Source organism: Vulpes lagopus, chromosome 2, assembly GCF_018345385.1.
Source record: "Vulpes lagopus strain Blue_001 chromosome 2, ASM1834538v1, whole genome shotgun sequence".
Classification (NCBI taxonomy): domain Eukaryota; kingdom Metazoa; phylum Chordata; class Mammalia; order Carnivora; family Canidae; genus Vulpes; species Vulpes lagopus.
In genome coordinates, this window is record NC_054825.1 from 101955048 (window position 1) to 101978513 (window position 23466).

At 42.3% G+C, this 23466-nt stretch overlaps 1 protein-coding gene, 1 long non-coding RNA gene and 1 pseudogene across 4 annotated transcripts in view; 1 reads left to right on the plus strand and 2 right to left on the minus strand.

Moving 5' to 3' along the window:
• TIAM2 (TIAM Rac1 associated GEF 2) overlaps positions 1–23466 on the plus strand; it is a 218560-nt gene that overhangs the window by 32300 nt on the left and 162794 nt on the right. The gene's annotated exons all lie outside the window — the stretch shown is intronic.
• LOC121477930 lies at positions 3799–10617 on the minus strand (annotated as a pseudogene).
• Positions 13709–15328, minus strand: LOC121483097. Its single transcript, XR_005985691.1, has 3 exons — positions 15192–15328; positions 14950–15094; positions 13709–13769 (listed from the first exon to the last, which is right to left on the minus strand). It is a non-coding gene; the product is annotated as an uncharacterized LOC121483097 (long non-coding RNA).

The following is a 23466-nucleotide window of genomic DNA, read 5'->3' on the forward strand; positions in this document are numbered from 1 at the left end:
TTGGGAAGAAAAGAACTTGATTAGACATCAGTTGCTGCAGCACTGATCTTTCCTCTACTCATTTGGAATGTGACCTTTATCATATTCTAAATCTCCATGAAAGTTGTGTCTCTGGACTTCGAATATTTCTGTTCAGTAGCAAACTATTAAAATTACTATTACAGAATATTTTGCTATCTGATGGGGCAAATACTGTTAATTTTTTTCTCAAACTACTTCCTCTAGGCTTCTCTAAAAAGTTACTCTTCCAGATGAACTTTAGAATCAGCCTATCATATGGTTCTAAAAACCTATTTGGGATTGCACTGACTGGGGTAGCAGTTTAAGAGTTTGAATCTTCCTACCAAGGAACGCAGAAAATGTCTCAGAATTTTTTAGTTCTTTTTATGCCTTTCAGTAGAAATTTTATAGATTTTAAATATAAATATTATGTATTTTTTTTTCTTTCTGGTTTGAAGTAATTTTTGCAGGTGATATACGAGTTTTTTCCCTCAATTTTTAAGTGGCTATCACTAATATATATAGGAGCTTACTCATTTTGTGTATTCATTATACTGTCCCCTTCCTGAACTTACTTGCTTAATAATTCCAACAGAGTTTTAGTTGACTAAACAAATTAAAAAATTAAAAAAATTGATTTTCTAAGTTGATATCTTGTCCGTTAAAGAAGGAACAATACTCTTTCCTCATTTCTTTCTTTCTTTCTTTCTTTCTTTCTTTCTTTCTTTCTTTCTTTCTTTCTTTCTTTCTCTCTCTCTCTCTCTCTCTCTCTCTCTCTCTCTCTTTCTTTTTCTTTAATATTTTATTTATTTATCCATGAGAGATATAGAAAGAGAGGCAGAGACGTACGTAGGCAGAGGGGGAGAAGCAGGCTCCATGCAGGGAGCCCGATGTGGGACTTGATCCCAGGACCCCAGGATCACACCCTGAGCCCAAGGCAGACGCTCAACCATTGAGCCACCCCAGTGCCCCTTTCCTCACTTCTTGATTGTTGCATTAGAGTTACTGAAAAGGTAAGCTTTCCAGCTTTCTCTGTACTCAGAACTATGTGAAACAAGGATTTGCTGTTCTTTGAAAGTTTCATAGTTTATTACCCATAGAAGCAACGTGGGCTTGAAATGATTTCCATATTACTTTATGATAACTTTCTAAAATTGGAGAGCTTGAGATGCAGGAAGCATGGCATTCTGGCAGCTGGAGGGATGAACGGTCAAACATGGAAAGTGAGGCAGGGAAGATGGCTGGAGGACACAGGAATAAGAGGTGAGTGACATCCTCCCACCGCCCCTGGTGCAAGGCCTTTCTTGAATATCATTGTTTCTTGTAAAAGGGAAAACAGTTTATCCCTCAGCTATTTCCTGGCCAGGTTGTGCTAAATCATATGGGATTTGGCTCAGAAAACAAGGGAAGTGGTTTAGGGTGTTAAGGTTAAAACTGAACATACTCCTTTTGGTAAACTTGGTTTTCAAAGTCTTGGGATGGCTGCTTCTGTTTTGTTACCGTGACCTGGAGAGGTTGACTTTGGCAAGCAGTGCTAATTAAGGATGTGACTGTGGCTAGCTGTAAGAAGGAATTAGCTGACCATCCTTGCCTTCGTTCTACTTCTAAGTCACGTTCACCCCACTGCTGAGGGGTCGTCTGCTCAGGTGTTGGGTACCCTTGCGGGGAGTGTCTGCTTGTCCCTCCAGTGGTGGGGAAAGACTGTGTTTGCTGATTTCCCTCACTTAGGTGGAGTAAATCTTGGAAGAAAGCTATTTTTCTATAAGGGCGGGCATTAGATTTTTGGATTCTATTGTTCACTATAAAAATTTTTTGGTAAGTGCCCTGCCTTCAGTTTATGGCTTAATGAGGGAGATTCTGTAGTTCTAGATAATGAGATTATACCTTTCATTTTAGAGAGTTTACTGTGTTTGGATTGAGGTATCTTCTGCCTCTTGTTGGAAAGCCTGGGGAATAATAGGTGAGGCAGTTTCTTACATAGTAATGGTGCCCAGGAGCCATTATTGGGTACTAATTTATAATTTTATATAAGTCAGTTTGATATCAGGATTTGCTCAAAGATGGATATACTTTTTAAATAACACCTTTAGGGCATCTGAGTGACTCAGTGGTTGAGCTTCTGCCTTTGGCTCAGGTCGCGATCCTGGGGTCCTGGGATTGAGTCCTGCATGGGACTCCCCACAGGAAGCCTGCTTCTCCCTCTGCCTGTGCCTCTGCCTCTTCCTCTGCCTCTTCCTCTGCCTCTTCCTCTGTGTCTCTCATGAATAAATAAATGAAATCTTAGAAAAATTTAAAATTTGAGAATGCAGTAGTGGTTTTGGTAGAATGAGTTCCCGTGAGGTTCTTTGTCCTCCCTGACTTGATATTTGTTACATATGGCTAAGAATTTTCGTGAAATGCCACACAGTTGGTATTCATAGGATGGATGCCTTCTAGCTTATTCAACCCTTTGACAGTGTGCCCAAAATCCCAATATGAAAATGCACTTTTATAAATACTCCTCCCTGCTAATTAAATTAGCTAATTAAAGGTGTGACTTAATTGTCCTGTCAATTTTTTTAAAAAAAATTTGAGAGAGTGCCAGCATGTGCACAGAGTAGAGCTGAAGCAGGGCTTTGCGATCCTGAGCCAAACTGAAATCAAGAGTGGGATGGTCAACTCATTGAGCCATTAAGGCGCCCCCTGTCCATTGGTTTTTTAAAAGGCTAAATACATATGCATGTGTTACATATATATTAGAATCAGTCAAGTCAAATCCATGTGAGCCTTTGTAAATGATTCAGGTGCTGTTGCTGATATTTTATTCATTTTTTAAAATGTAAGCTCTATGCCCAGTGTGAGGCTTGAATTTGCGACCCAAGATCAAGAATCACATGCTCTACAAACAAAGCCGACCAGGTGCCCCTGTTGCTGATATTTTAAATATTTTTTTCCTATTTTATAGTTTTTCTCCAGCTTATTTTTTTTTATTAGTTTTCTTAGATCACTAGAGTTTTTTGTTTTTGAAATTGAAGAGGTCGTTCATCTGGATATTACTGTGACTTTCTTTTAAAACTGAACAAACTACAGAGCCTGTATTTAAGTAAAAGAAACTAAATATATCAGATTTCTGTGTCATAGACTTAAAGATTAAAATATAACATTACCAATTTCAGTGATCTTACTCATTTTTCTCACTTTTAGGTGGAATTGAGAGTAAAGAAAGTTTCCGGGAATTAATATCATGGTTGTATCTTTGATTTGAGGGATCTATAAAAAGTTACTTAAATTCCTATTTGGAAGGTGTGTATAGTGAAACCAGGGGCAATTAATTGAGGTAGAAAATTCACTGCTCCTATAAATACTAGAGAAGATAGAAGAGCCTTTGAAGATGAAAAATATACCTTATAATATATAGAAGATCTGTAAGTGGAAAAATAAGTAATTCAGCGAGAGAGAGAGCTTGCACTAATGAGAGAAGGGAAATGTTTAGGTTGAACAGTTCAAGCCATTTTGCCAAAATGTTCTCCTCTCTGTTTTGATGTGTCTTGTCTTGTATATACATGTCCTAAGCCTGTGTGAGCCTGTTGTTCTGTGAACAGGAATCACAATTTGGAAAGAGGACACGGTGACCCTTTCCCCACCACCCATCATCAGTTTGGAAAAATGACGGTGACTCTTTCCCCACCACCCACTCATCATGTGTACATGGAATAGACCACTCAGGTTTAATTTTGAAGAATACAGATACTGATAGCAATCTGTGTCCTGTGTATTATTAATCATTAAATCCCTGTCCACACACAAGAAAAATTAGAGAATTGAGGCATCTGCCAAAGTAATTCAGAGAGAATTCTCTGAGGGCAATTAGGATTTGTTTTCTTCAAATTTGTTTCTCTCACTCTGTACCTCTTGAGGACGTTGGAGACTTTTTGTTGGGGGTGTACAGTATACTTTATTGATAGTACATGATAAGGTAGGGCTTCCCGAGCCCTTTCCCTTTTTGAGGGGGTCTGGGATGGAATCTTTTGTGGAGGTCAGGTGATTCTTAGCGTGTTGGGGGATGAATTGGGGCAGGGACTCCCCAGCAGCTGAGGGCTTCTCTTTTCCTCTTGTTCTCAGTGGGGCTGGTCATCCAGGAGCTCTTATTCCTTGGAGGCCATGTGGACCACAAGGTCCACCACCTGGTTGCTGTAGCCAAACTCATTGTCATACCAGAAAATGAGCTTGACAAAGTGGTCACTTTGGGCAATGCCAACCCCAGCATCAAAGGTGGAATAGTGGGTATTACTGTTAAAGTCACAGGAGACAACTTGATCCCCAGTGTAGCCCAGGATGCTCTTAAAGGCCCCCCCCCCCAGTGCTTGCTTCACTACCTTCTTGATACTGTATTTGGCAGCTTTTTCCCAGAGGCAGATCAGATCCATGATTGAGGTGTTGGGAGTGGGGACACTGAAGGCCATATCAGTGAGCTTCCCATTAAGCTTAGGGTGGCCTTGTCTATAGTCTTGGTGGTGCCAGCAGAAGCAAGGATGATGTTTTGGGTAGCCCCTTGACCATGATGCCATAGCTTCCCAGAAGGCTGTCCACAGTCTTCTGGGTGGTAGTGATGGCATGGACTGTGGTCATGGGTCCCCCACACTGTGCCAAAGTTGTCATAGATGACCTTGGCCAGAGGGGCCAAGCTCTTGGTGGTGCTGGAGGCTTTGCTGATGATCTTTTTTTTTAGATTTTATTTATTCATGAGAGAGAGAGAGAAGCAGCAACACAGAGGGAGAAGCAGGCTCTGTGCAGGGAGCCCGACGTGGGACTTGATCCCGGGTCTCCAGGATCATGCCCTGGGTTGATGGTGGCGCTCAACCACTAAGCCACCGGGGCTACTCTTTACTGACAATCTTGATAGAGTTGTCATACTTCTTATGGTTCATGCCCATCACAAACATGGGGCATTAGCAGAAGGGGCAGGGATGATGACCCTCTTGGCTTCTCCTTTCAAAGCCCCAGTCCTCTCCCTGGTGGTGAAGCCCTCATTGGACTCCACAACATAGTGCCAGCATCACCCCATTTGATGTTGGTGGGATCTCACTTCTGGAAGATGGAGATGGGCTTTCCATTGATGACAGGTTTCTTCTTCTCAGGCTTGACTGTGCTGTTGAATTTGCTGTGGGTGGAATCATGCTGGAACATGTAGACAGTGTTGTTCAGGTCAATGAAGGGGTCATTGATGGCAACAGTATCCACTTTGCCAGAGTTAAAAGTGGCCCAGTACGGCCAAATCCATTTATTCCTATCTTCACCGTTGTGTCTTGGGGATGCGGCTGGCACTGCACCAAAAGATGCAGCTGTCTGTCAAATGGGAAGGAGCAGGTGCAGAGAGCCAGGAGACTTTTTTTTTTTTCTTTAACATTTGTGTTGTATATAGACTAAAATAATTTGGTCTAATACTTTCTCTCTTTACACACAAAATAACTATGTGTTAAGTTATTGTAGTTTGAGATTGAAGTGCTCATTTGTATTTCCTCTCTGTATTGGCCATGATGGTGCCTTGCATGTGTGAGTACTACATTGTACATTAAACACATCTGGTCAAACTGGTTTTGATTTTCCTTGTTCCTAGGTCTTATGATTCCCTTCCTGGTTGTTGGGAATAGGATAATACAGCTGGGTCCCCTTTTGAGTATGTGTGTATTCATTGCTGCAGTGATATCCTCAGGACCTCTGCAGCCCAGACCTAAGTCCTGTTGGAAGGTAGCCCAGAGAGACCAAATTTTGTGTTGTTACCACTGGGCCACTTCTTTGGTCTTTTAGGAGCCATGGTTAAGTTCTATATCTTTTTTTTTTTTTTAAAGATTTTTATTTTATTTATTCATGAGAGACCTAGAGAGAGAGGCAGAGACACAGGCAGAGAGAGAAGCAGGCTCCAGGCTCCATGCAGGGAGCCTGATACAGGACTTGATCCTGAGACCCCAGGATCACACCCTGGGCCGAATGCAGATGCTACACCACTGAGCCAACCAGGTGTCCCTTTTTTTTTAAAATTTTAATTTTAATTTTTAAGGAGGCTCCATACTCAGCACGGAGTCCAACACCAGGCTTGAACTCATGACCCTGAGAGCAAGACCCAAGCTGAGATCAAGAGTTGGGTGCTTAACCATCTGCGCTATGCAGACTCCCCTAAATTTTATACTCTTAATTCCTGGAGGGCAGTTGACCCTCTTTTCTGGGCATCAATGAAAAAGATAATGTTGCTCAAAAGCATAAGGCTGTATTTTATCTGTGGTCTGTAATATCAGTGGCTTAAAAATATCTTTTATTTTATGATATTCCTGCATCTTGTAATTGGTATAGCCCTTTGGTTCTGAAGCAAAGCAAGTGTTTCAGGTTTAAAGATAACAAAAAAGCTTAAGAATAGAAATACTTAGCTTCTTTAAAAAAGAACTGTGCCAGATATGAATTAGAAAAATAAATTTTGTCCAAGAGATTGTTCTCATGTACATCTTTCTCAGAGCAACTCTGTTTCCTTGAACATTTTTGTCTCTTTTCTCTTCCTTGAAGCATCTGCTACCATTGGCTTCTGGCCTAGCCCCTTTCTCTTGGCTTTCTTCTTTCTTTGGTTGTCATTCCTTTCCTGTTGCCCTTTGGATTCTCCATCTTCTTCCCACTGTTATAAGAGGACATTCTCCTTAGGGGACCATCCCTGGCCCTCTTTATCCTTTTGGGATAATCACATTTTTACCCCTGCCTTCAACTACCATTTATACATCTCCATTTCTGTCCAGTTAATACACCTCTAGTTGGGAACTCTCTTGTGGGTCCATTGTTGTTAGCTTCTAATTGGATATCTTCATTGGGATGTTTGCTATGTTCCTGTAACTGAGTGAACCAAAAAAAAATGAAAGAAGCCTTTTTATCAGTTGCTTCTTCATGGAGCTTCTGCCTCAGAGCATGTGATAGTCTGTGAGTCCGATATTTGAATCCTGGCTAGGTTAGCTAACCAATCTTCCCTGCCTTATCACATTGGCTAGCACCTCCAAGACAATGTTGGCTTATCTTAGGTAGAAATTATTCAGTCTTCACCAGGAAGTATAATGTTAGCTGTAAATGTTTTTGTAGATGCTCTTTACTATGAAGACTTAATAAAGTTTAAAAGCATCTTCATTAGCAAATTATAAATATTTTTAATGTTTAGAGGACCCCTAATCCACCTTAAATAAATTTTTAAAAATTGCTTATTAGGTTTACTATTTTTAAAAAAATATTTATTCATGAGAGAGAGAGAGAGAGAGAGAGAGAGGCAGGGACACAGGCAGAAGGAGAAGCAGGCTTTTTGCAGGAGCCCGATGTGAGACTTGATCTTGGATCATGACCTGAGCCGAAGGCAGCTGCCCAACCGCTGAGCCACCCAGACATCCCTATTTAATTTATTTTAAAATTTATTTTTAAAGCAAGAGAGAGAGTGCGAGGGCAAGTGGGGAGAGGGGCAGAGAGAGCTTGAGAGAATCTCAAGCAGACGCCATGCTGAGCATGGAGCACCATGTGGGGCTTGATCTCATAACCCTGAGATCATGACCTGAGCCGAAATCAAGAGTCAAATGCTCTACCAATTGAGCCAGCCAGGCATTCCTACCTTAAATCAATTTAGGGAAATATAAAATTGTATTTCAATGAAACAGGGTCAAAGAAGCATTCACAACTAAAGAGAAAAAAATATAGAGATATGGTTTGGAGGAAATGAGCCTATTATTTTGTCTAATGATGGTTGGTGCTAATTTTTCATTTACTGGATGGATGTGTAAGTGGTAAATTTAATTTTGCTAGCTTTTTATTTTTGTACATTAAACCTATTTTCCTGTGTTTAAATCAGGAGATTCAATAATTTTGGAGTTTTGCAAATACCATGTTATTCATCTGTGTGTGTGTGTCTCTGTGTGTGTGTATGAGAGAGAGAGAGAGGGGATCATCCTTACTGGAACTGTAAAGTCGAAGCAATTTGGGATCAAATTTAGTTCCTTTTTTTCCAAAATTAAGAAAATTAAACCTAATGTAGTCTCAAAGAATGCTTCTGGAAAAGCGTGGAAGTTCTTTTTCTTATCAGAATCATACATTAAAACATTATGAATCTTGTTAATACAAATGACTATTAGTGGACTGTGATTACTTCTGGGACAGGGCCTTACATACAGTCCTTGCCTAAATGAAGTAAAAGACTCTTGGAAAGCTATGATGGTACCAAGATTTTTTTTTTTAGTATGAAAATTAGTTTTTCTCTATTTTTCATTTTTCTTAGAGAACGAGTGGTGGAAGGTACAGGGAGAGAGGGATAGAGAGAGAATCTCCAACAGATTCCATATGAAGCCTGGAGCCTGATGTGGGGCTTGATCTCATGACCCTGAGATCATGACCTGAGCTGAAACCAAGAGTCAGTCACTCAGCTGACTAAGCCACATAGGTGCTCTGAAAATTTCTTTTCTTTTCTTTTCTTTTCTTTTCTTTTCTTTTCTTTTCTTTTCTTTTCTTTTCTTTTCTTTTCTTTTCTTTCTTTTCTTTTCTCTTTCTTTTCTTTCTTTTTCTTTTCTTTCTTTCCTTTTTCTTTTCTTTCCTTTTTTCTTTTTTCTTTTTTTAAGATTTATTTATATAAGCAATGTCTATACCCTACATTGGGTTCAAACTCCCAACCCTGAGATCAAGAGTTGCCTGCTTTTCTGACTGAGCCAGCCAGGTGCCCCAGGATGAAAATTTCTGTAGAATTTTTACTTCTCCTAGGATTGGTGCTTATATTCAGTGCTTCATTAACAATAGTTTTTTTTTTTCATTTTTTTTTTTAATTTAATTATGATAGTCACAGAGAGAGAGAGAGAGTCAAAGACATAGGCAGAGGGAGAAGCAGGCTCCATGCACTGGGAGCCCGACGTGGGATTCGATCCTGGGTCTCCAGGATCGCGCCCTGGGCCAAAGGCAGGCGCCAAACCACTGCACCACCCAGGGATCCCCATTAACAATAGTTGATGCACTTTTTGGTAAGTCTATCTGGGCAGGTTGAAGAAAGAAAGAATGACTGTATATCCAGTGTGCATAATTTAGGTCTTTTAGGTGGAAAATTAAAGCAGATGATTGATTAGAATTTTGTCGATGCTCTAACACATAGCAGGCACTCAGCAAACATTTGTTGACAACTGTTGAATGAAAAAGAGAGATGGGAAATGTATTGAAATATGTTTTTTACTCCTTTTTTTTTTCCGTGAAAACTGAGTTGACCTCAAGGTCCCCATTAGCTCTAAAATTCTTAACAGTTCAGAAATTTAAAATTATTAGTTATTAGATTCAGGGCTGTGTTCTGAGAAATTTGCCTTTTTCCTTAGGCAAGCCTCTCTATAAGTCTGTTTCTCTTCACCTAATTGTTATTTCAGAAAAACTCAGAGTTTTTCTGTCTTGTTAACAAACTTTCTTCCAAGCTGCCTGACAATCTGGGGTAGTGTACTGGGAGGAGCATCATCTTTGGAATTCGATTTGATTCAAATCTTTTCTCCACGAACTCCTTATTGTAGGTATGCTCTTTTGCAAATTTTCCAAGCCTCAGCCTTCTCATCTGTAAAATGGGGGCAATAAAATCTCCACCTCAAATTTAGTTGTGAGCCTGAAATACTAGGAATAGCTTGGCACTGCACCTGGCACATGTTAGATTCTAAGTAAACTTTTAGTGCCATTTTTTCCCACTTAGTCTGATAGTTCTGCAATTACCTTTCAAATGATTAAGATTCTCAAATCTTTCTGTTTATTGTCCTGAAAAAATAACAGAAAAACACCTCACTCCTATTACCCACAGCTAAATGCTCTTTTGCCCTGATATTGTAGATCAGCATGAGTAGTTTTCACTGTGTTCTTCAGGGTTTGTTTCTGGGCCCTTACTTTTTTGTCTCCATTGCTGTTCTGCAGCTTTATCTGAAGCTGTGGTTGGCTGGGTCTTTGTTCTCGCTCCTGCTTTTGTACTATCTAGCCAACCATGAGGAGTTCTTTGTTTCTCCATCTTCACTGTTAAGAAGTAAAGAGGCAATCTTTTTCTCCTGCCATAGGAGAAAGTAGAGCTTAATTTGGAGAGTTTTCTCCTTTGAGATTTGCTAAGTAAGGAGTAATTAAAAAAGAAAAAACTTAAAAAAAGAATCTTTTTACTGAAGTATAAAGAGCACAGATCACGTTGGGAGCTTGGTGAGTTTTCCCAAGCTCTTTCCCAACGTGAGCAGACCCCTGTGATAAGGATCACAGTAAATTTGAGGGAAGTCTCTGAGTCCTCCAGGCTTGATTAAGCCTTCTTGCCCTTGTCATCCTTCGGATTACCCACCTGTTGTGAGAGGCATTGCTGCTCCCTGGTGCCCTCTGACCTACCATCTGCTAGCTGGTTTTGTGTGGACTGGGTTTCGCCTGCCCTCCCTCTATTTTCTCTGAGATGGGAAGCGTTGGGTTAAAGAGACTGACACTTTGTTCTTGGTGCCACCTGTATTCGAGGAGGTGTCATGACATATTTCCACTTTCCCTCAACCGGTCTCCCCCTGTGGCAGCTGGAGATGGGATGCAAAATGCTGAGTAAAAGCGGCCTTTTTCCTTTGCTTTTTCTTGTCTGTTCCACAAAACATTGAAGACCATGACTAAGACTGTGCAGATTTAAGAAGGTAGTGTGAAGAAAACTACTATGTTTATGATTAAAAAACTAAACTTAGACTTTTAAAAATGAGTAAGTGTGAATGTGATGACTACTGGTGGAAGGGTGTATGATCTAAAGAGCAGAGTTCCCATGGAAATGGACTCCAGGCAGAGGGGTTTAGGCTTCATTGTGACTTCCTGTGGGAGAGGGCTCTGGAATATTGGAATGTATGGGCTGAGATTTTTTTATTGATCTCCTGGGTAGTTGGGGTGGTGTGTTTACAGTAGCTGCAGTCAGAGTTTGGAGTTGACCTTCCTTTAATTATAATTCTTTCATTATTATGTAGTTTCCTAAATGTGATGAGAGATACCAGGTTTTTTTTTTTTTTTTCCACTGCCATTCAGTTAATGGGAAGAGATGGATTATATGACATTCTGGTAGAAATGAGAGGGTTTTTTTTTTTAAAAAAAGATTTTATTTATTTATTCATGAGAGACATGGAAAGAAAGGTAGAGACATAGGCAGATGGAGAAGCAGGCTCCCTGTGGGGAACCTGATGCAGGACTTGATCCCAGAACCCTGGGATCATGCCCTAAGCCAAAGGCAGATGCTCGACCACTGAGCCACCCAAGTGTCCCCAAATTAGAGATTTCTGAGAAGTGCTAATGCTATACTTTTTCAGACCAAAGGCATGAATTTCAGACATCCCAGCTCCACTACTTACTGGTTGTGGGATCACAAATAAGGGAATGTTTGGAGGATATAGGAGGTAATGTATACAAAGGGCTTTATAAATTGTGTGATGTCATGTAACATAGTGAGCTGTTATACTTCCGGTGGCATTTCTCCCTGTATGTTGAGCTCACTTCTTCTCTACCTTCTCTTACTTTCAGACCTCCTTGTCTCAGTTGCTTGGGGCCATTTGGTAGAAATGCCTTGTTTGTGTTCTGTTATTTGTTCTGGTTTTCAGTGCTGTGTTTCTCGATGGGTGATGGTGGTTAAGATGAACGGGGATCCCTGAGAGGTGGGGAGGTATTGCATTATTTGAAAGTAAGGAAGCTTTTTGAGAAACTAGGTTTTCTAAAACCTAGAAAGCTAGAGGCAAAAGACAAAACTGGGAAACATAAACAGGGTTAGGCCAGGTGTGGTGGGGGCATGGGGCAAGGCAGTGGGTTGGGCTGATTGCCATGGCGCTCCTTCACCAAATAGCATCCTGACCTCCTTAGAAAGGGGAGAGATGCTGCCAACCTCTTGCTATCTGTGTGGCCAGAGCCCTGCCTCAGGACAGGACATCAGCCTGCTTGTCTCTGTCACGAGGGTAACTGGCTTTTGGAGTGGACGGCTGACTCGAACCCCTGTGACCTCCATTCTGCTTCCTCCTCTGAATTGTGAGTGGTGGTGTGGGCCTGAGATCCCACCTTGGCTGCTGTCTTCAGGAGGTCTGACCCTGGTGCTGCTGGGCCTCCTTTGGCAGTTCATCCCAGGGCGGTATCAGTCATTGGGATCTTTGCCAAGAAAAAGTTGCTTCTGCTTTGGTAGCTTATCAGATGTGTTTTCAATGATCTTATCTCATTTGTATCTTAAAATGTTCCTTATAATAGAATCCTATTTTGTTGTTATTGTTGGCTTTAACAACAGGAATTTATTTTCTTTCCATTCTGGAGGCTAGAAGCCAAAGATGAAGATGCTAGGAGGTTTGGTCTTATCAGAGGCCACTCTCCTTGGCTTGCAGACAGTCCCCTTCCTGCTACCTCTTCACATTGTCATCCTGCCATACTGGCACAGCCCCCCATGTCTCCTTATGTGTCTTAATATTTCTTCCTCTTGTTTTTAAAATTTGAATCAAATTTTATTAAATTCAGTTCAAGGTTTTATAACGTTCACACAACAAAAATTTGATTCTGCATTGTAAGGAGTATTTCATCCTAAAATGGAAATTTAGAAACTGAAAGAAGTATAAGCACTCTGTCTTCATCATTAAGATGATTTTTAAAAGGGTAACTGTATTAGTTATATTGTTGTGTAATAAATCACTCCAACATTTGGAGGCTTAAGGCAACAGTTACTGTGTCACAGCCTCTGTGGGTCAGGAGTCTGGGCCCAGCATCACTGGGAGCCCATGACTCAGCGTGTGTCATGAGGCTGTTGTCATCCTGGAGTTCACCGGGAGGGAGGACCTGCTTCCGAGCTCACTCCCATGGTTGCTGCCAATTAGAGTCTCACTTTATTTTAATTAATTAATTAATGATTTTATTTATTTGAGAGAGACAGAGATAGTGAGAGACAGCATGAGTGGGGAGGAGAGGGAGAAGCGGACTCCCCACTGAGCAGGGAATCCTGATGCAGGTCTCGATCCCAGGACCTTGGGATTGTGACCTGAGCTGAAGGCAGATGCTTTAACCAACTGAGCCACACAGACGCCCCTAGAATCTTACTTTAAATGATGTAGGTAATCTGTCTAGATCTGTTAGAAATCTTGATATAAACTGGGTAATTTATCATTTTATATAAATCTGCAGTTTGATACTAGGATTTGCTCAAAGATTAAATAATACCTTTATTGAGGTAGATGAAATGCTTAAAAATATTATTTTAATTCTGATATTATTGAAGCTAATGAGAAGGAAAAACTTTGCAGCCACTCATGTGATTATATAGCCTTTGATTATAACATAGCATTGTCTTTTTTTTTTTTTTTTTTTAAGATTTATTTGTTTATTCATGAGAGACACAGAGAGAGAGGCAGAGACACAGGCAGAGGGAGAAGCAGGCTCCATGCAGGGAGCCTGACGTGGGACTCGATCCTGGGACTTCAGGATCAAGCCCTGGGTCGAAGGCAGGCACCAAACCATGGAGCCACCCAGGGATCCCTAACATAGCATTGTCTTAACTGAATACATTCTTATGTCTTAACTTTATTCCTAAGGATTTTATATTTGTTATGTGAAATATTTGAAAAAAAATATTTTTTTTAATAATTTTTTTTATTTTTTATTTATGATAATCACAGAGAGAGAGAGAGAGGCAGAAACACAGGCAGAGGGAGAAGCAGGCTCCATGCACCAGGAGCCCCACGTGGGATTCGATTCCGGGTCTCCAGGATCGCGCCTTGGGCCAAAGGCAGGCGCCAAACCGCTGCGCCACCCAGGGATCCCTGAAAAAAATATTTGAAAAAATCCTTCCTCTATCTAGAATTTTTCTGTTAGAGGATTCTGAAACCACTCCTTTGGAGAGCTGTTTGGTGCCAGTTGAGTGGAGCAAGATGTTTCTCTTCTTTTTTCTCAGGCATTTACTATGGGTGTCTCAACCTGTTCACCTTGCAAAGGCCCTTCTCTTAATAACATCCCATGGCGGGGGGGGGGGGGGGGGGGAGGGGGAGGGGGTTGAGATTTCAACATATCAAGTTGGAGAGCCACCAACATTCAGTCCATAACATTTTCCCTGGCCCTGCCCGAATTCATGTCCTTCTCAAATACAAAACACATTCATTCATCTGAATAGCCTCAGAAGTCTGAAGTCCTTCAGCATCAACTTTCAAAGTCCAAAGTCTCATTTAAGTATCATCTAAATGAGCTGTGAGTGAAACATAAGGTACCATTCGTCCTGAGGCAAACTCTTCTCTAGTTGTGAATCTGGGAAACCAGACCAGTTCCAGCCTGCATATCTAACACTTTGTTAGAGGTTTCTTCAGGTAAATATCTAGGTTCATCACTTCAAAGTTCAACCTTCCACAAAACAATGGATCACCAATGCAAGGCAGCCAGCTTCTTTGTCACTTTGCAGCAAAGATTGCCCTTTCTCTAGTTTGCAGTAACGTCCTCATTTCCATCTGAAACCTCATCAGAGTGACTGTTACCACCACCAGAGTGTATTTCTGCACACATTGCGCTCATGATTACCTAAGTATTCTCCAAGAAAATGGAAGCTTTCTGTCTTTGGTCCTTCCAGGCTGATTATAACAAAATACCACAGATTGAGTAGCTCATAAAAAACAGAAATGTATTTCTCACAGTTCTGGAGGCTGGACAGCCAAGATTAGGGTGCCTGCATGGTCAGGTGAGGGCTTTCTTCCAGGGGGCTAGGTTCTTGTATCTTCGCTTAGCACAAGAGCCTCGTGAACTCTCTGTGCCGCCTTCTGTAAGGGTACTAATCTCATGCATAAGGGCTCGTGATCTAATCACCTTCCAAAAGTCCCACCTACTGTTACCATCACTTGGCAGATTGGGGTTTCAGCATATGAATTTGGGGGGAGGGGACACAAACATTGAGACCACATCCCTTTCTGTATTTCTCTTAAGTTAGTCCTCACTAGAATCATCCTTACTGATCCTTACATGGTAGAGTGAGATAGCATGCACCACCAGACTCTTCCAGGGTCTACCATTACCCAGTTCCAAAGCCGCTTCCACAGGGTTAGGTATTTGTTACAGCAGCACCCTTTTTCTTGGTACCAATTTCTGTCTTAGTCTGTTTAGCCTGCTATAACAAAAATACTGTAAATTTTTTGGTTACAATCATTAAATTTTTTGTATGATTTATAATCTTGTTAAACTCTTTGTTTAAGCATGGTACAAACCTTTTTTTCATATTTCCGGAGCCTGGGAATTCCAAGATCAAAGCACCAGCGGATTCTGGGAGGGCCTGCTTCCTGGTTCATAGGCAACTGTCTCACGTGGCAGGAGGGGAAAGGGAACTCTCTGGAGCCTCTTTTATAAGAGCACTAATCCCATGCATGAGGTCTCCACTCTCCTAACCTATTCACCTATCCAAATACCACCTCCTAATGCTATCGCATTAAAGGTCAAATTTCAACATACGAATGGGGGCGGGGTGGTGGTGGAAGCGCAAACATTCAGTCCATAAAAGATGGCCCTAAAAGGCCTTTGAGTTCTACTTTTTACCCCAAAGTGTTGCTGTTTGCTTAGCACACACGTTCCTGGGCTTTGTACTCATGTACTGGATGCACTAGGACAGCAGAATGTAATGGCTGAGAACTTGGGCTCCCTAAACTCCACAGTGCTGGTGTGAATTTCAGCTCTTCAGTTCCCCATCTCTGTGATTTGTAGCAAAGTGCTTTAGCTATTTCAAATCTCAGATTTTCTCATCCTTAAATAGGGGCTACTAATTGTGTTCATAGCATTATTGTGAGAATTTAATGGGACCATGTATGTAAAGCATCAAGTATAAGGCTTGGAACCCAATGAAATTCCAGTATGTGTTACTTCTTGTCATAGTTACAGAACCAAAGACCTGTTCTTTAAGAATAGAGTCAAACCCAATTATTGTTTATAAACAAAGTCAGTTTCTGCTTCTTCAATTCTAGATATTTCTCCCTATCTTGCAGCTCCCTATCTTATATTTACTATAAGTGGATTCATGCTGGAATGGGCTAATAATTATGGGGAGTCCAAAATATTGAGCAAGAGACTTATGTCCTCCTAAGCAAAGGACTAGAAAATGTACAAATGGCTGATAAGCATATAAGAAGATGCTTAGTATCACTAATCAAAACCATAATGAAATACCACTTCATACTCACTAGAATGGCCATTACCAAAAAGTCTCCCCAGAACAAAAAACCAGAAAATAATAAATGTTGGCAAAGATATTGAGAAATTGGAACCTTTCTGCACTGTTGGTTGGATTGTAAAATGGTACAGTCACTATGGAAAACATTATGATGGTTTCTAAAAAAAAATGAAGAATAGAATAAACCACACAGTTCAACAATTCCACTTCTGGGTATATACCCCCCAAAAAAATGAAAGCAGGGGTTCAAACAGGTATTTGTAGCCTATTCAGAAAATGGCATTATTCACAATGGCCAAAATGTGGAAGCAATGCAGTTGCCCACAGACAGATGAATGGATAAACGAAATGTGGTAAACAAAATATATGTACAGACAATGGTATATTTTTCAGCCTTAAAAAGGAAGGAAATTTTTCTTTAATCAAAAAAATTTTAAGGATTTTATTTATGCGAGAGATTGAAAAAGAGCGGGGCGGGGGTGGGGAGAGAAGGAGGACAAAGGAGGAAAGAGAAGCAGACTCCCCACGGAGTATGGATGCTGGGGTGGGGGAGGCTTGATCCCAGGACCCTGAGAATCATGATCTGAGCTGAAGGTAGCCGACTGAGCCCCCTTGGTGCCCCAGGAAGGAAATTCTGACACTGCAACATGGATGAACCTTGAGGACCCCTGTTGAAATAAGCCAGTCACAAAACAGTGTATGATACCATTTTCACCACTTATATGAGATACTTAGAGCAGTCAGATTCATAGAGACAAAGTAAAGCGGTAGTTGCCTGGGACTGGGGGAGGAGGGGAATAGGAGAGTTAATGTTTAACGGACGTGGAATTTCAGCTTTGTAAGGTGAAAAGGTTCTGGAGATGGATGGTGTCGATGACTGTACGTTTGTGTTAATGTTCTTAATGCTATTGAACTGTGCACTTAATGGTTAAAATGGCAAATTTTGTTACATATATTTTGCCATAATTTAAAAAAATATATTTTTTAAAGAAAGCCATTTCCCTCTGTACAGAGTTTTATGATGGGGAGTTAAATTAACATACACTGAGTTTTCAACTTAAGAGTAATGTTTTGGTCAGTTCTCCAAAAAAGTTCTGATTGCCAAAATTGGTTTTTAACCTCTGTAGCAATAATGAAGTGCCTCCCCAACCCCTTGCTCTACCCTGCCCCCAACCTGAGAAGTGAGAAACTACTTGACATCTTGCCTGGGACAAAATCTTGATGGCCATGATGGCATCCTGAGGGTTGTGTTCCTTCCTTTTCCTCCCGACATTTCCAGAAGCTATTGGATGATGAGGTAAAGGATAGGAGAAGTGGAGTGTAGGCCTGGGGGGATTCGGATTTTGTTGGGCCTCAAGTGCATACAGTTGGGGTTCTCTTAAAAAAGAACACAAGAACACTCTTTTCCAAAACTTTTAATAGAACGCCTGTTGTGAACACACCTTGGGGCCCTTCCCAAGGCTCTGAGGGATCATCCCAGAAGCTTAAGCTTTGTTTAGCTTAAGGTATCTTGTCTCTATTCCAAAACGAGAGGCAGAATAAAGTAGGAACGGCCTGTAGCAAACTTCTTACTTCCTCTCAGAAGCAAAAAGATCTGGAAAAATGTGTTACACTCAAAGACTGACAGGTAGCTGGGATGCCCTTGGGGATGGAAAATGCTTTATGCAGTTGAAACTCAGTCTAGTCCATGTTTAATTTAACCCTTTCTCCAAACTTCAGTTTGGCAGTCATTTGTACTGTAATTTAGTATTGCGACGTGACCTTTGACCCAAACCAATTAATTTTGAATTTTTCGCCTGGAGTGTTGCATTATAAAATTGTAGCGGCATCTTCTGAGAAATTGTATAAAATTTCCATGATAATTATGACCTTGAGATATTCATGTGTCAAAGAAGATGCATCATCTTCCCTCCTTTGTCTGGTAATTACTTTCTTCTCCCACCCCTACCATTCATCTTCATATCTGTTTCCTTACTTAGAAAAATACTTCATCAATCAGAGATTAGAATAATCTCATTACCTATGGGAATTCCTCAGTGTCACTCAGGCCTTTGATGGAGATGTTAGGGAGCCTTTGTCATTGAAAGCATCACTTAGTGACCAGATGGACTCATTGGGAGCAACTTGCAGAATGTCAGGCAGGAAGACGCTTAATGAGGCGTGACACAAGCAGAGTAAGCAATAGTGGAATTCTGGTTTTCTTGTTGCTTTGTTTTACCTCCAGCAGTAGCATAAATTCTTTTTTTTTTTTCATGAAAAATAGAGCTTTCAGAAATAATATATATTTACTTCCTATCATGAAAATGGAGGCCAAAATCAAAGAACAGATCACATTCTTTTTTTGTAGCAGAATTCATGATGAGGAGGGACCTCGGTATTTGTAATGCCTAATAGAGTCAGGGCAGCTGCTGTCAGACTTCTCAGCTCAGCCAAATCCCCTACTTTTAGATGTAGATTTCAGCCTCCAGATTGCCTATTGTTCAGCTGTCAGTTGGGCACTGGGGTATGTTTGCCAAACTCATTTTCACTTCTTGGACAAAAGTAGAATTTGGATCCTAAATTAAAGGTGAAAAACAAGGTCTCTAAACCAATTAAATGCTATTCTCACTCAAGTAGGGATTTTGTACTGTTTTGGGCCACTTGAATACTACTAGAAAATGATTGAAAAAAATTTAGTTCTTTTTTTCTTCTCTCCAGAGATTTTGGGGAAACTTTATAAAACTTGTTTATGTTTGTGGTGAATTAAGATCTTCTCTACTTACTTTGACTCTGGAAAGATGAGATTAAAAGGAGTTCAAAATCTGTTCTTTTACGTGTAGTAACCATTTCCATTGGATTGAATTTACTCAAATTATTTTTGGCTTGATTTGCGCTCCAAAGAAAAAGGGTGTGGTGGAAAAAAAATGATACCGAGAATGAGTAAAACAAGGAGGAATTTTGTATTGTTCTGAATTTCTGGTCAGTGGAGGAAGAAAGACTTAAAAAAAAAAATATCTTGCATGTTCATTTCAGAGCTTTGATTTGGTCAGTTAACTCTTTTCAAATGAGTGCCTTAAATTTCTAATCTTCATTACCAGTGAATACTTGGTATATAAACACTCTTTAGTTTTAAATTCTTAAACCACCTCAATTAAAATATGAACAATAAGGTTTGTTTTAAAATGAACTTCTCCATACGTTTTCCTTCTTTGTCTGAGGTATTCATGTTGCTGATGTGATGTTAGTCCTAATTAGGTCAGTTTGGAAATTCTTATTTTTAGCACGAGAGGAAAATAAGTGGTGTGCTGCCACCAAGTTGCTCTCAAATAAATTAAGTCTCAGTTGAAACAGTTTTGTATTGGAATTTGTTGGCGGATTGGCCGGGAGCCAGTGTTACAGCTTTATTCTACTTTTCCCTAGACTTTTTATCTACAGTGCTTATTCATTTGGGGAGGAAAGCCTTTCCTGGGGCCTCCCAGTGGGTGTGGGCTCCTGCCCCATCCTGTTTCAAGCAGTTGTCCTTCCAGGGCTTGGCACAATTGGCATCTGGGACCCTCTTAGCTCCTGCCCCCTGGGCAGGTTTATACAGCAGAGTCCCACTGGTTAAGCCGTTCATCAGAGAACTTAAGATGTCACTGATGTTTCTTAGTTCATTTAGCCTTTTTGTTACCTAAATTACAGAATTGTAATAATTACATTTTGTGAGCACCTACTAGGTGCCAGTTGCTGTATCCAGGTTCTTGCATAATTTTTTTTCAAGGAGGCTCTCTGCCCAGTGTGAGGCTTGAAATCAGGACCCTGAGATCAAGAGTGACATGCTCTACCAACGCAGCCAGCCAGCTGCCCCTCCTTGCATAATTTTGTTTCTGCCTTATTGTGGGGGGAAGCATCATCCTTTCCTTTATACACATCAGGAAAGCCAGATTCCAACAGGAGACTTAGAATCACGTGGATGGGAAGAGGTAGAAAGTGGATTTACATGCAGGTTCTGCTGACTGCTCTTCCCCATGCCCTCGGCTGCCTTCTATAGAGCCAGCGGGGCTTCTAGAACCTTCCTGTTCAGTGGTTTTCAGCAATGGGTACGTGAGTCACCTGGGAAATTTAAGATGAAGATTTCCTTGGTTTCATCCCAGGCCTGTGAGTTTGAATTTCTGGGGGTGGGGCTCAGGCCTGCTACATTTCAGGAGCTCTGGAGTGATTCTGCTGTGCAGGGGGTCAGAGAGGGAAGTGCATAATACTCCCTCCATTTTCAGGGAGTCTGAAGCCCAGCAACCTCTAGCAGATCAGTGAGCTAGTTAGTTCAAGCTGGGACTTGACCCAAAATCATTTTGACAGCCTTGTGATCTCTTCCTATTCTCATTCCAAATCCTGATAATGGAGTCTGGCTGGGTACAGGAAACCTAGGACAAGCTCACTTCATCTTTGGTTTCCCAAGTACATGATGGGGCCAGGTTGCAGAACCCCCTCTGGTGTGAGGGAGACCATGGATGATGGAGCATTCCTCTAAGTGGGTGTTCTTCATTCATCCACCTGCAGCTTCCAGGCTCCTTGGGCCCTTTCAGCTTGGTGGCTCAGGACTTGGGTCAGCTGGGGGAGACTTTTCTTCATGCTCTGAGTTTTTGCTCCCTCCCCTTACAGCTGCTGCTGAAACTCATCTTGCCTGGATGTTGGACCTCTGGATCTATTTTCCCTGGCTTTCAACTTTTTGTTCTGTAATGTTTCTCAATATTTTTTTTCCGCTTACAGCCTTGGTATTTAGCTTGGTTCATTTTATGTCTCAAATCCATTGAGGTTCTTTTCAGAAATTCTAAATTTATTTCTTTTTCTCCTGTCCAGAGCTCTTTTTCTCTGATGACTTCTTTTCCATAGCAGCCTGGTCTTGCTTTATGGACACACTCTTATTTCAGATCCGTCTGAAGATACTTATTAGAATTTTCTAAAAGTTTTCTTGGGTCCTACAAATTATGTTTTTTTCTGGGGCCAGTTCTGTTTGTTCATTATAGCCCTTTCTTTCATGTTCTGGCTTTTCCTCAGGTAAGTTGTGATCTTCCCTTGCTGATGAGTTTTGATGAATGAACTCCATTGATAAGCGGAAAAATTGGTTTTGATCATCTCTGCAGGTGTAGAGACAGCTTTCAAAATAGGCCCCTTGTAAGTCGCAGGCAGACCCTGCTTCCCTCCTAATTGTCAAAGAAAGGAGGGAGGTGCCTGTACGTGCATCTTACCCCTTGCGGGGTTGGGGAGGTGGCTACCTTTTCTGATGTGGAGGTTCCAAACTGCCTTTTACTCTTCCACATGTACACTGGGATTTCCCCCAGACACAGTACCCATTTTCTTGGTTTTAATCAATGGGTTCAGCCCTCTGCTGTGGCTCTCAGCCATCGACGGTCTATTTTTGTGGGAAGGAAAAGGGGAAGGAGGCAGCAGGGGAGATGCATGGAGAGCTCAGCCCTTCTGCATTCAGTTCCATCTGCCCTCCCCTCCCATCCTCCACCCAGTGCTCACTCCTGCCCCTTATCTCTGCGTCCTCCCCAGGACTCCCTAGAAGGATACCACTCACCTCTAGAAGTGTTTCCTGTTTCCAGTACTGCTGTTTGGCTGGCTTACGTGCTTTAAAAAGAATTTTCATTACTGTCCTTCTGGCGCTGGCCTGGAGAAAGGCAGCCTTTGCTCTTCCTGCCTCCTGGAGTTGGAAGGCCCACGGACAGAGGATTGAGCGTGGGGCGGCTGCGCCCTTGCCCCTTGCAGGGCAGTACCCTCTCCGGGGCAGCCGCTGGCCCCGGAGGCTTGCCTCAGGCACCGGGATTGTGATGTGTTGCAGCCGCAGTTCCTGTGGGGGTGCAGGGTGAGGGGCCGAGGCGGGAGGAGTTGCAGGCAGCCTCCGGGTGCGTCTGTGGAGATGTTTTCCAGTCAGCTCCATGAAGCCATGTCTGTGTGGGCAAGGAGAAGGGAGGAAGGGCAGAGGTTGGCTCCAGGTTTCAGATCTGACCTGGGGCTATTGTACAGCACCTTCACTTCTTGCTTTTGTGTCCCAGCCACCTTCCCAGCTGATGCCTCTCTCCCCTTAGCTCCCTTGTCCTGGGTTCACCCAAGACAGCAGCCGGGCTGTTCACCCACAGGCCTTCAAGCCTCCAAACTTGAGCCCGAGGAGGAGGAGAGGTCCCAGTGCCACACAGCCTGGGCCTTGTCCCTTCTTCCATCCATCTGTCTGTCCACAGGCATCCTGAGAAGCCCCTGAGATCGGAAGCCGAGTTTGGAGAGCTTTAGGGAAGGTACCGTCCCTCCCGAGGCCAGGTAGAGACACGTGTGGGCTGTGTGCCCCTGCCTGGGGCCCAGCGAGGTCAGAGGCCAGGAGCTATGTGCTGGGGCACACTCACTGGGTCAGGACTCTGGCCCTGCGGGTGACCGGCTCACACCTGTGGGAGGGTGGCTGAGCCGCGGTGATTTCAGGATTCTGATTTGTGACTTACTGTGGTCCTTGGTCTCTAGAGAGAGAGTTGGAGCCAAGCACATGCAGAGAAGAGGAGGGCACAGGAACACACAGGGCTGCCCCAAACAGTGTGGCCGTGGCTGTAAAGGGCAAGGAGGGAGTAAGAGGGGAGGCAAGGTTAGGTCGTTCTGGGTGAAGGAGTCAGAAATGGGCCCGTGGTGCTGGGGACGTGAGGGCGAGGGAGCTGGCAAGGTGACTCCAAAGGCCCTGGTGTCTTTGGGAAGGTGCATGGACTGTGGGAGAGTTTGGCCCAGACGCTGAAGGATGTTTTTATAGTGCCATAAATGGTGCAACAGACACATAAACTCAGCATGCTCAGACAGAAAGATCTCAAAATCTTCAGTCCAACTTGGCTCCTTGTTTGAGCATGAAACCAGAGGCTGTGTTACTCTCCTGGCCTGGCTGCCAGACACACCTGTGAACTTGGGCAAGGCCTCGACCTCGGGAGGTTCCCAGCCCCGAGTGTGGCCAGGACAGGGCTCCCGCCCTCTTCTGGCCCTGAGAACTGTAGGGTGGGCTCCCTCCTGGAAGTGGGATGGGCCTGTCTTCACAAAGGGCTGCTTCTATAGCTAGTTCATCTCCTACCTGGACTTCCGTTGAAGTCTTAAAAAAAAAAAAATTAGATAATGGAATATGGTTTAGTCTTTGCATCTTCTGAATTTTTGCCTGCTTAGCTGCCAAGCTTGCTCATTAGCGATGGGCCATTAGTGCTACAATGGTTGTTGGCTTTGGCCATGGCTGGAAAGTTTGTCTGACTTTCCCTGCAGTGGAGTCTTGGCACGTCTGTTGCATTAGCAGCAGCTAACCTTGTTCTGAGTGTACATTTTAACAGCTGTTCTAACCTCCAGTTTTA